Genomic DNA, 16,036 nt, shown 5'->3' with positions numbered 1-16,036 from the left:
CTCCTCCCAGTCGTCCCCCAACTAATCCGAGGTGTCAGAATCCCTCCTGTACGTGTTCCCCACTTTTCTGAATTATCCCCACTCTTGATGGGACCCCCTACTTTCTGATGAGTGCCTTCTCTCTCCTGAGGGGTCCCCCACTACCCTGAACTGCTCATTCACCTGACTGGATCCTTGGTTCTTGAAGGAAAAGTTCCCCACTTTTCCAAAATATTTTCTTTTGGGTTCTCCAGTAATCTATGGAAACCACACTTTTCTGAAAGTTCCCTAGCTCCTTCAGAGCTTCTCCTTAATATGGGATGTCCCTCTCCTAGGGAATCCTCATGTTTCTTAAGTGTGCCTCTACTTTTCCAAGATATCTTCTGCTGGGATACACTGTGGATTTCTTCACTTCTCTGATGGGTGCCCCTGCATTCTGGGGAGTTTCCCTCTCACTTGACTCAGGACGTTTCCCCCTTTCCTGAAGTTTTCCTCCTGATTCTCTAAGGGAGAAACTCTTCCTTCATTTTCCTTGGATCCTCTAACTTCAAGGTTCCCCTGTTCCTGTTTGGAGCACTCTCTTCCTCCATTCTGGAAGGGGAGACCAGAAATGTGCCTCCTCTTCAGTCTTCTTTCTTGCCAGATTGGAGGAGGAGTTCTTTGAACTCTTACCTCAGCTTCCAGGGACCTGGAGAATTTTGTGGCTGGAAAGGAATTTGGGAGACAGTCAAAAAGTGTTGTTTTCTCTCGTTTTTCTGAGACCTGCTGGATTTGAGGGGGAGCAGGAGCTGTTGCCAGATGACCACCTTGCTTACTCCATTTTTGAGCTGTGGGCCACCACAGTGTTGTCAGGCCATTGTGGAGACAGGAGGGACAGGGCTGGAGCATTGTCCTCCCACTATCCCCCATTATCACACTGTTTGGCTGTCGGACTGACCCACTTCCTGTCCCATCCCTCAGTCCTCCCTCTGCATAGTGTAATACACCATTCTCCACCACCCCCCACCCACCACCCCAAAAAAAGGAGAAGCAAAAACAGTCCTTTAGGTCTTCCTGCTGTGTTTTCTCTTCTTAGGTCCTCTGATTCACCCCTTGATCTCTAGAGGATTTTCAGTTTGTGGGCCACTCTGCTTTGAACGGAAGGCCAAGAAGCAGGAAATGGGTCACCTTATATCCAGGAAGGGTGGAAAGGAGGCAAAGGACAGGGAATTTGACAGCATTTCTCTAAGTTTTAGGTAACTTCAGCCTGGCCCAAAGGAAGTTTTTACATGACTTTTACAAATCTCCTATGTACTTTTTTTAATGGCCCACCCTGGATTCCAAATTCACTCCAGTAGCTAATTTTATCTGCTTTGCCAAACGCAGAGCTCTCTGGAGCCCAAGTAGATGAATGCTGGCATTGAGAGATGGTCCAAAGGACAGGAATGAACTCAGTTTGAAACCTGAGTAACTTGTAACCACTTCGTGTCCATGCACAAGTCTCAGGCTAAAAACGTGGGGAGAATGTTCTTGAAGTGGAGTTCTGAAATGTAGGCTGAACTGTTTGGTTTAGCATTTCAACAAGTTCTTCTCTGACTCTGCTAGAACTGCAGTTCACTTTACAATGTGACTTAAGGCTGTCTCTCTCCTGTTCGTTTCCATCTGGGTCTTGCTTAATTTGAGTCCTTTGTGAAGATTCCTGCCGAGGCTATAATTTGAGTTCTAAATCTGTCGGTGGACCATGTGGACACAAGTTTCAACTCGAGCTATTTTCTTCTGTGGAGAAGCGCTTGGAGAGTTTCCTGGGCCCTCTGCTCCTGGGGTAGTCAAGTCCAGGCAGGAAGGTGCTGCAGACCTGGTTGTTCTCCTACTGCCTCTTCCTGGTCAGTTGTAGGCACTGCCCTGAGGGGAAGGGGAAGAATAGTGGGGAGCTTGGAGCTTAGGGTTTCCTGAAACAGGGCAGAGAAGTGCTGGCACATATTTATTATTTTGAATGAAACCCATAGCACCGGCAGGATGAGGTGTTGAAAAGGGAAGCAGGAGCTTTGAAGTCAGAAGGACCTGATCAGGTTTTGGTCTGTCCTTCCTAGTTGTGTGATCTTGCACAAGTTATAATGCAAAATCAGCACATTACCAAATATTTGAGGGGTCACATATCTATGAATGTGTGTGAAGGTGCCTACATATGGGAAATGCTTCCTAGACATAAGAATGAATGAATCTGAGGTAATGAAGGGGAGGCAGCCAGCATAATGCCTAGCACATGGTTGGTGTGCAATAAAGGTTGGCTGTTGTGCTCAGGAGATTAGGGTTCTGGTCTGGACTTCCAGACCAGGAAGCATTTGACTTTCTGCCAAGGCTAAATATGCCTATAGAGAAAGAAATGTGGTATGTCTCTTGCAAAATCCATTGCCACCCTGGGTCTTGTAGCATATTTCTGTGTTCAGATAGCAGATGTGAGACGGATTTGCTGTGTAGCAAGCATTTGTGTTGCCTTGGCCTTGCCTTCTGCCTCTGTAAAATGGGGTAATTTGTGAGTTGAGGGCAAGTAGGGAGATGTATTACTATAATTAGACTGTAGGCAAAATAGAAGATTATAATGAACTTTACGAGTTGTGGGAAGAAAAAAGTAGGTGAACTATACACCTAAAGGATCATATCCATATTTTGGGACTGTTTGAGTAAAATACAGCAGTTACTTGGTGAGTGTCTCTTGCACATTAGAACCTTGAAAGAAGAATGTTCTTTTAGAGTAATAGATCAGATCAGAGGACAAAAGACTGGGTAAGTGATGTACAAAGGCATTTGATGTTCTATAATAATAGTGCATTGAGAGGGACAGTGTGTGGCTTAGAGCCCACGAGGAGATCAGAGTTCACCTTGAGCTCCCAGGACCTAGAGAGCTGTAGAAGATGCTAACTCAGCCTCTGGGGTTGGGGGTGGAGGTAGGGGCTATGGTGGACAGGAGACTTTTTTTTTTTTTTTTTTTTTGAGAGGATTCTTTCTTAGCAATTAATGAAAGCCCTAAAATCGTGGCCAGTGAGTTGGGCCTACCTTTTTCACTTACTATGGTGGTGACAGATGGCATTTGCCTCTGATATCTAAAACCCAGGGGGAAATAATGGGTAAAAATCTGAGCTAGGCCCCCATGGGCTACTCCCAGGTTTGAGGGATTCTCCTCCATCTTTGAAATTACACCCTCTCCCTGCCTCTTTACCTCCTTCCTTCCCTCTGCCTGCCTGTCTGTCTCTGTCTCTCTGTCTCTTGACTTTGTTATTGAGGCAAATAATTTACCAATCTTAAATTTCTCTTAATTCTTATAAGGGTAGTTATTCTATTGAAGAAAAACGAACAAAGTTTTATTTTTAAAATATAAAAAATAAGATAAATAACTTTAAAGTGATCACTATCCCTTTTGAAATTATGCTGTCTTTTGTGTGCCACAGACTTCACTCTGGTGGATAGTGGCGCCACCACCAAGTCTCTTTACTCTAACAGGAAGTTTTTTTTAACTTTTTTTTTTTTAATTGAAAGATCCTTACAGCAATAAATACCCTTGGATAGTTAGAAATGATATTGATCTAGGTACATTTATTAGATGTAATGTAACATGGTTATCCGTTGGTGGGGAGCTCTAAAAGGCATGTGGGTCCCAACACTGCCCAGCTTCTAACTCTGGACGATAAACTGTTGATTTATATAACTGAAATAGCTAGGGAAGTCAGGGTTTCCTTCCTGTTGAAGACAGCACTGGGGGCACTAAATCCCTGTGGATCTTGATAAGAAAGAAACTGACCTTCTCTGGAATTGGGAAATAACTACTGTATGAAGTTGTTCCATCCAAATGAATGAAAGGTGTTATTTTTAATTTCTAGTATTAATTTTGGCTTTATCCTCTCTGCAGCCTGGATGCCTTTGTTTATTGTGGTATGTTATTTGAATAAGAATTTATTCCCTCAAACTGGCCTATAAGGGACAGTTTGAGCACTAAACTAAACTCCTGTGTGGCCATAAGGTAGGGCATGTTTTTCTTTTTTTTAGTGCAACTTAAATTGGATTGAAAAATAGTGTTAAATATTCTGGCTTATGTAACTTCCCATAGCAGCAAATAATCTAGCAATAAGTGTGTTCCTACAATGCACCAGATGCACCATGCTGGGTACTGTGGGCCTTGGAGTGAGTAGGACAGATAAAGTCAGCTCTCAAGGAGCTTACATCCCAGTCATAGACCAGAAGACAAAAAATCGAATAAAAGACCATTGCAGTGCTTCTTTGGGAGCTTGGGGTGATTTTCTTGGAGGTTTGCAAGTGAAACCTCACTACCCTTCTAATTTCCTCACTGGGCTTCTTGCTTCTGTTTCTTACCTCTAAAAGGAGGCAGAAATCATGGCTTTTTCCTGGTTGATTGTTGGCCGTTGGCACTAGTTGATCCAGGATGACTGTGACTGTAATCTTGGAGAAACAAGAGAGGATCTGGGATGGTCACTGCTAGGAGCATTTTCAGCTTTTCTTTTTTTAAAAAAGATTTTATTTATTTATTTATTCATGAGAGACACACAGAGAGAGGCAGAGACATAGGCAGAGGGAGAAGCAGGCTCCCTATGGGGAGCCCGATGCATGCAGGACTCGATCACAGGACCCCAGGATCATGACCTGAGCCCAAGGCAGATGCTCAATCACTCAGCCACCCAGGTGTCCCCAGCTTTGCTTTTCTTGAAGTCAGTGGCAGTGTTTTTGGAATCCTGTGGCATTTCTTCATGGCAGTGCATATTACACAAAGAGATAAACAGCTCTAAAAGCCCTTTCCACCTTGTTTGAAATCTTAAAAACAAATTGAGACAGAGTGTTTGGCTGTTGTTGATGGCATAGGAAAGAAAAGTGAGATTTCAAAGAGCTATAGATTGCTTTGTCGTGTATTAGTAGGTTCCTGGTGCACAGTTCCCTCTGCCCTAGGGTTCCCTCTTATACTGGGACTGGGAAAGCACTATTTTGACTTTCTTATGTGTGGTCAGGTGTTTTTTGTTTTAAGATTTTATTTATTTATTAGAGAGAATATGAGCAGGGGGAAGGGAGAAGCAGACTGCCCACTGAGCAGGGAGCCCAACCACACAGGGCTCAATCCCAGGACCCTGAGATCATGACCTGAGCCTAAGACAGATGCTTAACTGACTGAGCCACCCAGGTGCCCCTGTTATGGTCAGATTTAATGTTAGCCCACATAGGTCAATTATGTGACAGGTGCTTTTCTTAAGTAAGTGTATTTGTGAGGGGTGGAAGCAAAGGGCAGGGGTGGGTATTCATTCAGGATACAGGCTCCAAGGGGAGAGGGAGAGTATAAGGAGAGTTTCTGGTAGTCTGTCTTTTCTTTTCCTTCAACCAGAGTACTGACTTGGAGGTGAAGAGACAGGCTCTGGCCGGAAGTGGGCGTGGACCAGTAATGCAACTGTGCACGTGACCAGGCTCCCACCTCTGGGCTCTGCTGCCCTTGGGAAGTGGATGCTTGCTCCCTCCTAACTTCCTGTTCCCTTGCCCTCCAGTGGAGTTTTTGGGCCCCAATTTGAGCATAGAAAATACGTTCAACTTCTCACTTTTCCTCTGGTAAGCTGCTTTGTCAGAGCTGAGAGTCACCAGTGGACTTGTACTTGGCAGTTCTGGGGGTTCAGCTTAATGTATTCACAAACTTAGGACTGTCTGGCAGGATGGTTTCCTGTGTATTACCACAGGAGCTTGCCTGCAGAGGGCTGCTCTGGAGAGTATATAGAACTCAAGGAAGCAGACAGTAGAGAGTCCTTCTGCAAGAGTCTGCTTTTAAAGAGTGGTTTACAGTTGTCTTCATTATCTTATAAAAGTACCATCTGTGCAGTAGAGTCAGACTTGTGTTTGTATCCAGATTCTGCCACTTGCTGGCTCTGTGACCTCAGGAAAGTAGCTTAACTGCAAGTGGCTTAACTTCTTTGAGTCTCAGTTTTTCATTTGTGAGGTGGGGATGGTAAGCAAATGGCCAGATTGTTGTAGGTGTCTGATAGAGGTAGTGGTTATGGAATCAGATCAAAGCTTACTGGCCCTCCCTCTTAAGATTGGCACCCAAGTTTGGATAGCTACCTATGGCAGTTAGTACTGTTTGAGAGCAAACCAGTCCATGTTGGGGCCATAAGCTGGGTGCAACAGAGGACTGATAATCTAGAGGTTCCCAGATAGGCTGATTTTTCCCAGTGAGTTTCCTCAGTTTTTTTTTTTTTCTTTTTAAAAAAATTATATATATATATTTTTTAAGATTTATTTATTCATGAGATAGAGAGAGAGAGAGAGGCAGAGGGAGAAGCAGACTCCTTGCAGGGAGCCCGATGTGGGACTTTTTTTTTTTTTTTTTTTTAAGATTTTATTTATTTATTCATGAGAGACACAGAAAGAGGCAGAGACACAGGCAGAGGGAGGAGAAGCAGGCTCCATGCAAGGAGCCCGATGCGGGACTTGATCCTGGGACCCTGGGATCATGACCTGAGCCAAAGGCAGATGCTCAACCAACCTAGGTGCCCTTGACTTACATTTGAAATAAAAATCTTTTTCTTCTCAAACCAGGAGTTCGTAAAATGTAGGCCTGATCAAGTCAGCATGCAAGAAGGCATGGGTGTTTTGTTACCAAGCTGTGAAGGAGAAAATCAGAAAGAACCAGAACCATCCCCTCTATTTTTTTTACATTTATTTTATTTATTTAATTTTAAAGATATTATTTATTTATTTGACAGAGAGAGAGAGAGAGAGAGAGAGAGAGAGAGAGAGAGAAAGCGCGCGCGCATGAGCGTACCAAGCAGCGAGAGTGACAGGGAGAGGGAGACAGGCTCCCTACCGAGTAAAGAGTCTGATATGGAGCTTGAAGCTGAAGCCCCTGAGCTGAAGGCAGATGCTTAACCTACTGAACCACTCAGGCACCCCCCTGATCCCTCTATTTTTTATAGGAAATACTAGGCACTAGGGGAGGAGACAGGGATACTCTATCAGGAAAACTTTTGGGAGGAATATTTTTCTTCTTTCCTTTGTCAAGTTGGAGGATTTGCGATTTAACAACCATGGAGTTGGGGGTATGAATGGAATATCAAAGTTTTTTTTTTTTAAGATTTTATTAATTTATTCATGAGAAACATACACAGAGAGGCAGAGACACAGGCAGAGGGAGAAGCAGGCTCCATACAGGTAACCTGATGTGGGACTCGATCTCGGGATTCCAGGATCACGCCCTGGGCCGAAGGCAGGTGCTAAACTACTGAGCAACCCAGGTGTCTCAAATATCAAGTTTGTATTTATTTATTTAAACAAATTTTTAAAAAGATTTTATTTATTTATTTATGAGAGAGAGAGAGGGAGAGACACAGGCAGAGGGAGAAGCAGGCTCCATGTAGGGAGCCTGATGTGGGACTGGATCCTAGGACTCCAGGATCATGCTCTGGGCTGAAGGCAGACACTCAACCACTGAGCTTCCCAGGCGTCCCTCAAGTTTTTAAAACATATTTTTTTTATGTCTAAATCATGGATATTTATTCACAGACCAGTGATATGACTAGTACTCTTTCTTTGCTAAGTAGGTTTGAATAGGTTGATCTCTAGACTTAAAACTGACATGTGGCCTTTTTTCTTTTTCCTGGTAGCTTTCTGATTTAATTTTTTTAATTCATAGAAAACAGTTCACCTACTGTTTTCAAAGACTTAAAATTGATCTAAATTAGGTGGGCATTTTTTTTGTAAGACATGTAAAGACACAAAGGAGATATTCCTTGCCAACTGTTGACACATGCAGATGAAGACAGAGTGGGAGATATACTTCCAGCTTCACAGTGATACATCTAGCCATTTATATTTAACCCTTCAGGGGAGCATTTGTGCTCAGAACTCTATAGTAGTGGGATTTCCTTAGGGCCACACAGAGACTAAGTACAGATAGAGCCTGAACTCCATGTTGCCCAGACACTAAGGATATGGAATTGTGGTTAGAAACGGCACTCAAAACAAACACATGCTGACAAAGTGGCCCATCTCTAGAGAGCTGTGTTTCAGAGAGCTTTTCAGCATATATACGCAGGGATGAGGCAAAGGGGTACAGATCTGTCTCCCACAAACTCCTAATATAGTGTAAGAATGCTGTGATTTAAAAAATGACATTTGGGGCAGTCTGGGTGGCTTAGCGGTTTAGCGCTGCCTTCTGCCCAGGGCGTGATCCTGGAGACCTGGGATCGAGTCCCATGTCAGGCTCCCTGCATGGAGCCTGCTTCTCCCTCTGCCTGTGTCTCTCTCTCTGTGTCTCTCATGAATAAATAAATAAAATCTTAAAAAAAAAAAAGACATTTGTTGTAGCAGCTGTAATGCACTGGTATTTTTCATAAAGCACCACTGTAATAGTCCCTGTTAAAGGGACTATTGGTACTTGAAAAAAGTACCAAGAATATCAAAGTACTAAGGAAAATCATATTAACATAGAAATGAATGTTTTCCTTCCCTTTCCCAGCTAATTGCACTGTAATGTCACCATGTGACTATGAATTTAGGGTGAAATAAGAAACTTTTAAACAATTGTCTCTTAGAAAAAAAAAATCGTCTCTTAGAGATTGTGGTTATGTTTATCCCTAACTCAGTGAAAACAGTTTTAGACTTCTGAGTTCTAAAAATGTGAGGTATGAAGGCACCTGGGTGGCTTAATCAATTAAGGTTCTAACTCGTGATTTCCGTTCAGGTCATGATCTCAGGGTCATGAGATTAAGCCCCTCGTTGGGTTCCATACTGAGTGTGGAGTCTGCTTAAGATTCTCTCTCTGCTCCCCACCCCAAAGTGCCCCCCCCCCCGTCAAAATAAATAAACATTTAAAAATAATAAAAATACAAAGTAAGGAAAGTGGTCAGTGTTCTTTTTCATAAAAGTACTTCTAAAAAGATTTGGTATACTTTTGAATGAACAACCTGTTTATTCTTTAGAGATCTCAGAAAACAAGTGGGAGCCTAGTGTCACTGATAGCAGTAATCTCAAAATTAAACTCTACAGAACTAGGCCTGCTTAGCCTTCAAATTTAAGTAGATAACCATTCTGTGTTTTGAGAAAGAAAGGGATCTACAAAGTTTAGAGGGTAATGGATCCATCCCTTTTTAGCCCTTTCTGCTCCCAAAACCTCACACTCCAGGTGTGGCCAGCTTTGGCTTTTGCCTCTGCTATTCTGGATGCCTGGGATGTTCATCTGTTAAGAATTGGCTCAAATGTCACATCCACAAAGATTTCTCAGACTCCTCCCCAGGCAGGAGAGCAGCTCCTTCCTCTGTGATTCCTGTCTTTTCTTTTTTTTTTTTTTTTTAAGATTTTTTTTTTAATTTTTAATTATTTATGATAGTCACACAGAGAGAGAGAGAGGCAGAGACACAGGGAGAGGGAGAAGCAGGCTCCATGCACCGGGAGCCCGTCGTGGGATTCGATCCCAGGTCTCCAGGATCGCGCCCTGGGCCAAAGGCAGGCGCTAAACCGCTGCGCCACCCAGGGATCCCTGATTCCTGTCTTTTCTATGAATGCATTTTCTGCATTGAAATCATTCTGTGTCTGCCACTGGCCTGTGAACTTTTGGAGATGGTACCTGCAGGCTCTCTCATACAGTTCTTGTCCATCAGTGTTTATCATATAAGACATTGTGAATTTGTCCACCAGAAACTTTAAGGAAATCTCCCAATTAAAAATAAAAAGTACAGTACCTTAAACATTCAGTAGGTGATGCTACTCCTTTTTAGTTTCATGCTACTGTGGAGCCTTTGACCAATTTTCTGCTATAAAAGAGGCCATGAACATGAAATTTGGCCCAAATTTCTTTAGTCCCTCTGTTGTGCTGAAACAGGCTCAGATGATATTTAGAAGTTTATCTAACACTACGTTAGAAAGATAATTAGAATATTTTTGCAGTGGTTAAGATGGAAGGAGGCCTGGCTATTATTAGCAAAGATCTGATCTTTGAAGGGTATTAAGTTTAAAATGAATTTGGAAGGAAATTTTACTTAGCTAAATAACAAGTATTTTTAAAGTATCATATTAACTGATATCTCTAAGTATTAATTGACTGCCTTGTTTTTAGGGCAAAGGGAAAACTTTGGCAAAAACATGGTTCCAGCCCTATTTGTCTTTTAATTAGTTTCTTTAGCTTTAGAATGGAATCTAAAGGTGATTGCATCATATTTCATAATCAGCCAGCTGTTTAGTCCAGTACTAGACACTGAGGTGGCAAGGTCTTCAGTCTGAGCAGCCTTAGCATTTGCCTGCCTGAGTTCTGGAGACCCCAAACAGGTCTGGATTTACTGTCACTTTTTCCATCTACACACCTGGCCCTCTGTATTGCAGAAATAAACCCTGTAACTACTTCACCCTACCCCCACCCCTGCTTTCCCAGCTGGAGATGTTGCCACTGCCCTTTGGAGCAGCCCACCTGTCACCAGTGCACACCTCAGTCCACAGGGGTGTGCCATTAATATGTTGCAGCTGATGCCTCTCTCTTTAAAACAGGGTGGTTGTCACCTTGGTGACTCACACAGGGCTTGCCAGCTCAGACTCTGGAATCTCTATGTCTATCTCAAGTCTCGGGTCTCCCACCTGACCACACATTGCTGTGTTTGTAGTTAATTAAGTTGGCGTTAATCAAGACCCAGGTGAGGAGCAGTGAGGTAATATTTTGCTTGTATTGCTTTAATATGCATCATCTGATTAATAGTCCTAGAGTAAAGAAGTTCTCAAAATATAAAGCTGCCAAATTACAAATTACAGTGAAAATTCTGGATATTTGCTTTTAACTTGTCCTTGTACATGGAGTCAGGGAGCCTCTTGCATTCCTATACCAAGTCACCTGTTTGAGAATAGGACTTTTTGTTTGGTTTTTGAATTTGAACATTTGAAATTCTTTGTAGCAAAGCAAATTGCTGACAAAACTGGGTCAGGGAAGGCGTTTGGGGGTCAACAGTTTGTATTTTGTATCATTTTTAGTTTGAGGAATGCTTTGCTTTTGGCCCAGGGGAGTTGTGCCAGATGTTGCATTAAGCAGTTGGAAGATTTGGGGAGTGGAGTGGGGGATGGAATCAAAGACAAGATATTGCTAATTATGTGTGGAACTCCACACAGAATTAAAATGGACTTTTTTGAACTTCTTATTGTGAGGGGCACACAGAAAAACAATTTTATTTCTTTTTTTTTTTTAACAATTTTATTTCTAAAAATTGGTCTACATTGTTTTTCAGGTTTGGATTCAAGACCAATGGTGGGTTGAAATTACATTGAATCTCTTTTAAAAAATGAAATAGAATAGTTAATATCAGGATACACTGCAAGTAGTTAAAAGTATATTTGGTGTAACTTTTGTTTCAGTTGTATGATTGTATATATATATATATATTTTAAATATTTATTTATTTATTCATGATAGAGGAGAGAGAGAGAGGCAGAGACACAGGCAGGAGAATCAGGTTCCATGTCAGGAGCCTGATGCGGGACTCGATCCCGGGACTCCAGGATTGCGCTCTGGGCCAAAGGCAGGCGCCAAACCGCTGAGCCCCCCAGGGATCCCCTTGTGAATGTATATTAAAATGTGTTATAAAACAAATTAAAAGCCACCAATTAGAAGTCTAGGAGTCTTATGAATTGTTTTAACTCTGGAAAAAGAACATGAAAAGGGCCTTTTTGGGTGATTTTCAAAATAATCTTGATATTGATAGCCTTGTAATATTAGATACCTAATTTTTCTTTTACTTCCTTAAGATTTTATTTATTTGAGATAGAGCGAGAGAGCAAGCACGAGCTGGGGGGGGGGGGCGGGGTGGTGCGGGCAGAGGGAGAAGCAGACTCCCCACTGATCAGGGAGCGAGGCTGATGTGGGGCTCAATCCCAGGATTCTAGATACTGACTGAGCCACCCAGGCACCGTAATTTTATTTTTCTATTTAAATTGTGTTCCCCTTTATATAGTTTAACATAGTGAAAGCCCATCCTCTCTCAGGTTAGACTGTTTCTCGTGTTTCCTTCATGTGACTAAAGAGGGAAGGGTGCAGATTTGCTGTCTGGTGTGTGTGTGTGTGTGTTTCACCTTCTCCCAGGGGCACGGGGTGGGGGGAGTGGTGCAGATTGGGAAATAGCTAGAGAGGGACAGCAGTCATCCTCAAGTGTCTAGAAGTGGGTGGGTCTGGAGCTTACTTAGTAGAACTGTTCATTGCACAGAAGTGATGGTTTGGCCGATACCTGGGAACGCAGCTTCTGTGTGACGACCCCCATGGGGATGGCATTCTAACCTCCGTTTTCAGAAGAAGCTGACTTGCTCCAGGTCATGTAGCTCAGCTGGAGCGAGGTCAGTAGTGAGTACATAGTGAGTCAGCCCTGGGCGCGGTTCGCCAGGCTCTGCTGCCGGTGAGCTGGCGACCACCCCTCGGCCCTGCGGAAAGCGCTGGGACTTCGTGGGGAGGGAGTCTACCTGAACCCGCGTGGGAAACCAACGGGCGTAGCAGGGCGGCGCGTGGAGCGCCGTCGCGAGAGGCGGCGTTTCCGGGGCGTTGCCGGCCTCCCTTGCCCCGCCCTCCCCGCAGCATTGCCCCGCCCCACCGTAAGGCCCCGCCCCTCAGCCGTCTGTCCCCGCCCAGCCGGGCGCGGGCGGGCGGCGTCGCCTTTAAGAGCTCCCCGGTGTTTTGGGGGCCGCGGGCCGGGCGCGCTGACCTGGTGCGCATGTCCCGGGCGGTGACGCCGGCGCCGGGCTCCATGTGTGCGGCCGAGGGGCGCATTATCTGGCCGGCGGCGCGGGCGGGCGGGCGGACCGGCGGAGCGAGCGCCGCGGGCCCGGGCGGCCCCACAGGCGGAGCGAGCGCGCGCGGCCCGGCGCCCCCGGCCCCTCGGCCGCCCGGCCCCGCAGGCGACCCCGGCCCCACGGCCCCGCGAACCCGCGCGCTGCCCTAGGGCCCGGCCGGCCCGCGGCCCGGTAAGTTCTGGACCAAACTTGGCGGGGCGCAGGGGTCGGGGGGTGGGGTCGGGGCTGGGGTCGTGAGGTGGAGCCTGGAGCGTCGGGGTGGCGAGGGTCGGGCAGGGTCGGGGGTCAGTGGGCTCTGAGGGACCCCCCCGCGTGAGCATGGAAAAGTGAGAGCGAGCGAGTGAGTTCTATCTACTCCTTGTATTCTGGGAGCGTCTTCCTAGCGCTACCCTAGAAAGTTCCGCGCTCCGACGCCGCCCAGGCACGTGGGGGCCGGGCCGGGCGGGGGTCCCGGAAAGTCTCGGCGTCGCCCCCCTTCCTTCGCTTCCTCCGGGGCCGGGGGAGGGGCTGGGCCTCCAGGGGTCGCTTCCGAGCGGCCGGGACGGGCGGGGGAGGGGGTGGCGAGAGGGCGGCACGTGGGCGCGCGGGGCGGGGGGTCCCAGGCGGGGGCGGGGGGCGGGGGTCCCGGGCGGGCCTGGCCGCTGCGCTGAACCCCGCGGCGGCGGCGACGGCGGCGGCGGAGGATCCCGTGTCAGAATAAGAGTCCCCGCGCGCCCACGCCTGCAGGGCCGGCCCTCTCCCAGCTCGCGCCCTTACTGCCTGACCCCCGGGAGCCGCAGGACCCTTCCCCCTCTCTGGACTTAAGCCCTTCATGGGGCGGTACACTTTAAATTTGCCTCCGCGTTTAGGCGGTGGCTGTATTGATTTTTTTTTTTTCCCCACCTGGAATGGGTCGGCATCAGTGACTAGACAGCAGCAGCTGGCCTTTTAAAGGGATTATTGCCAAGAATCGGAATTGATCACTTCAACAAGGAAAGGCTTATGGGCAGGGCCCCAGCCTAGAGCGTGATTGACACTTGGTGTGCGTGCACACACTGGGCCTCAGAAATGAATGGGGATCCCTCCATTAGGAACTGAATGTCAACCCTTAGGTGCGCATTTCTGTCCTGCCCTGGGAACTTTGCAGGGGCTGTTAAATTTTGTGTATTTGACCCAGCGTCTTTAGCTCTGTAGTTCATCCTTATCTCGAGAGCTTTGGATTTTTTAGATCAAAGTCCGGATGAGTCAGTTGAGTCTTTAATTTTTCTTTCTTCCTCACCCTTTTACTTCTTTCAGTTTTCTTGAGTACACAGTGCTTGTCTGGTCCTGTGTGTCCATTTCGCACAGTGACACCTTCTGGCTGTGGCAGCACAGATAAACTGAGGGACAGACAGCCTTCTGTGTAGTTTCTTTAGACTTGTACTGATTGTCCTTTGATGTTCTTTTTTTTTTTTTTCCTGGTAATAGTTACAAGTTTTCTTTTAAGTTAGATTAGGTGAAATAATGTTTGCTGGCACCAGATCAGGATGCTAAAATTAGTAGCATGTTACACCTGACAGCAAGCCATGGAGGAGGGCTGGATAAACCATACCAGTCCCCAGATTTGAGTGCCTGTTAAATACAGGTATCTTCCTTGCCCATAACACTCCAGTATGGTGGAGGATATAATCCCTACGTTACAGGCGAGGAAACTGAGGCTCTTGGAGGCTAGGCTGCTTGTCCAAAGCTACTGAGTGGTGCAGGGGCAGAGCTTGGCTTGAGCCTGATGTTTTTGAGATACGAGCCCAGGAATGCTCCTGTTTGCAACCCACTGTGTGAGCATTTCCTGGGCATTGCTAAAACAAGAAGCCATGTACTTGTCTAGCCTCCGTTCTACTTCTCCTAGGAGTTGGGGGATGGATGACCTGATGACTTAGGGACACCATTGTAACCCTCTGATGTCCTCAGCAGAGTTACCTGCTGGCCTTGAAGGAGCCAAGCCACAGACCTGCCCCTTTGCATTTGCTTCCTCAGCTTCCAACTCAGAAAAGTTGGCCCTTTTCTAGAGGAAGTAGTTTAGAATGGAGATTTTGAGAGCATGAGAGCAGTTTGCTAGATCCTTTCCTCATGTAGTCTCCCATTCTTCGTCTTCATCCCATATTACTCCTCTAAAATTCTGAAGCTGATATTTACAGAAGATTGCCTCTCATCTTGGATGTGATGTAGAAATTGGGATGGGCCCTGTGTTACCAATTTGGATGCATTGTTATTTCCATTCAGATGACATCATTTTTTTTTTAATGTCAAGTCATCTATATTAATGCAGTATTATTTGGCAGATCCTACAATCGTATATTGTGATAGTGAAGAAAGAAATAATGCTACTTTTGGTAGAAAAAAAATCCTGGAAGGATTTGTACCGGAATGATAACAGAATTGCTGGGTTAGGGTGAGGAGTGTTTTTTTTTTTTCTTAAACTTTTTGATATCTGTGTATTTTGTGATTATTTGAAAAATAAGAAACATTTTAATTTTTTTATTTTTATCTTTTCAAGATTTTATTTATTCATGAGAGACACAGAGCAAGAGGCAAAGACATAGGCAGAGGGAGAAGCAGACTCCCTGCAGGGAGCCTGATGTGGGACTTAATTTTAGGACCCCAGGATCATGACCTGAGCCAAAGGCAGACGCTAAACCACTGAGCCATCCTAGTACCCCAGAAACTTTTTTTTTTTTTTTAAGATTTTATTTATTCATGGGCGGGGGTGGAGGGTGGGCAGAGAAGCAGGCTCCATGCAGGGAGCCTGATGTGGGACTCGATCCCAGGACTCCAGTATCATGCCCTGGGCCGAAGGCAGGCACTAAACCACTGAGCTGCCCAGGGATTCCTCAGAAATGTTTTTAAAAAGACATTTTTATTCCGTTACCATTTTTTTAAAAAGATTTTATTTGACAGAGCACAAGCAGGGTGACTGACAGGCTCCCTGCTGAGCAAGGAGCCTGATGTGGGCCAGGATCCTGGGATCATGACCTGAGCTGAAGGCACCCAGGTGCCCCTATTACTGATGTTAAGTAACCTCTACACCTAATGCAGGGCTCGAACTCACAACCCTGAAATCAAGAGTCGCATGCTCTAGTGACTGAACCAGCTAGATAGATGCCTCAAGAAACATTCTTAGAGTAATAAAACAGATTTTATTCAATTCTCAGTTTTTCAGTAGCTTTCACTTATTTTGCATTATTTATTTTGTGAATTTCTGTATTGCAAGGAGTGATTTTTGGATAGGTTTATTCAATAAATATCAGAGTTTATACTATTCCTCTGACAC

At 45.4% G+C, this 16,036-nt stretch overlaps 1 protein-coding gene across 3 annotated transcripts in view; it reads left to right on the top strand.

The window, feature by feature from the left end:
* GATAD2A (GATA zinc finger domain containing 2A) overlaps positions 1–16,036 on the top strand; it is a 116,709-nt gene that overhangs the window by 8,189 nt on the left and 92,484 nt on the right. Inside the window, exon 1 of one of the 3 annotated variants that reach the window (XM_038566737.1) lies at positions 12,871–12,921. The exons of the other annotated variants lie outside the window; for them this stretch is intronic. The gene's annotated coding sequence lies outside the window, so the exon portion shown is untranslated. Of the gene's footprint in view, positions 1–12,870; positions 12,922–16,036 lie in introns of those variants that run through there. 3 annotated transcript variants of the gene reach the window in all.

The sequence above is a fragment of the Canis lupus genome, chromosome 20 (assembly GCF_011100685.1).
Source record: "Canis lupus familiaris isolate Mischka breed German Shepherd chromosome 20, alternate assembly UU_Cfam_GSD_1.0, whole genome shotgun sequence".
Classification (NCBI taxonomy): domain Eukaryota; kingdom Metazoa; phylum Chordata; class Mammalia; order Carnivora; family Canidae; genus Canis; species Canis lupus.
This window is presented reverse-complemented; position numbering and strand designations above follow the sequence as displayed.